Source organism: Aplysia californica, unplaced genomic scaffold (genome assembly GCF_000002075.1).
Source record: "Aplysia californica isolate F4 #8 unplaced genomic scaffold, AplCal3.0 scaffold00421, whole genome shotgun sequence".
NCBI classification, from domain to species: Eukaryota; Metazoa; Mollusca; class Gastropoda; order Aplysiida; family Aplysiidae; genus Aplysia; species Aplysia californica.
Genome location: NW_004797691.1, coordinates 390,656 through 391,751, shown reverse-complemented (window position 1 = coordinate 391,751; position 1,096 = coordinate 390,656).

The following is a 1,096-nucleotide window of genomic DNA, read 5'->3' as shown; positions in this document are numbered from 1 at the left end:
TTTGTGTGTGTGTGTGTGTGTGTGTGTGTTTGTGTGTGTATAATTAAAATTGTTTATTTCTCAAATGGCGTCAGAAAATACCGGAAATATCCCAACCCGGAATGGTTTTCCTATAGATTGTTTTATCACAGTATTATACCTTAACTGTTAGCAAATTATTTATTTATTTTAAAAAAGTATTTCAACATTCTATAGTACTCACACACCTGGGAAGAAACAATGGATAAGAATCCCCCCTCCCCCCAAAAAAAAATCACCATTGTGTTGACTCACTGGGTCGAAAGTTTATGTTTGGGTAATCCGCATTGGCCGAACGTGCTGTCACCCAGCCAGTGATTGGTCAATCAAAGGTGAGACGTAGGCAAACACAGAGGTGTTAGCTGTACGCCGCAGCGTGCCGACAGGGAATCCCCGCTACAGAGATACACAAGAATGCGCTATCGTTCCAACCATCTCGTGTTTTCTCTGCTCTTGACCGGTTTTGCGCGAAAGATAAAGTTCAACACTCGGGAATGTGTGGAGTCAGTTTCGAGAGAGGGATTAACTGTTTGAAAGTCACTTTCTCTTTCTCTCTTTGTTATCTTCCTTTATTTTATTTATTTATTAATTTAAAAAAAAAACATTTTAAAATTTATTTATTTATTATTATTTTTTTTTTGGGGGTGTATTCTTGATTTATCGTAACTGTGTCTGTGTTGTAATGATTATAATAGGCTTTTCTTATTTATGCAGGGGTTTTGCGACCCTATCGACACGATTTAAATTATTTTGGAGGGTGGCATTGACCCACCTGTCAGAGCCAAACCTGTGCTGAGAGTCATACAACGTCTCCTTAGAAAGATGGAGACAACGAATAAACATTCTCCTCACAAAGGAATCGAACTCCAGTCTTCTGCGTGCGACAGGGATGTGTCATACTGCTACACCATGGACGCCGTTTTTCTGCGAGTGAGGGGAATTTTATTTCATGGAGTATCTCCGTCTTCCCTCAAAGATGCTTTGTCCATTTAGTCCGGGCAGGCTTCAGCAGGAAGGTTCAAAGAAGCATAAAATATTTTCTGTATTGATTTATCGTAAACAGTTCTACTGCCCCCCC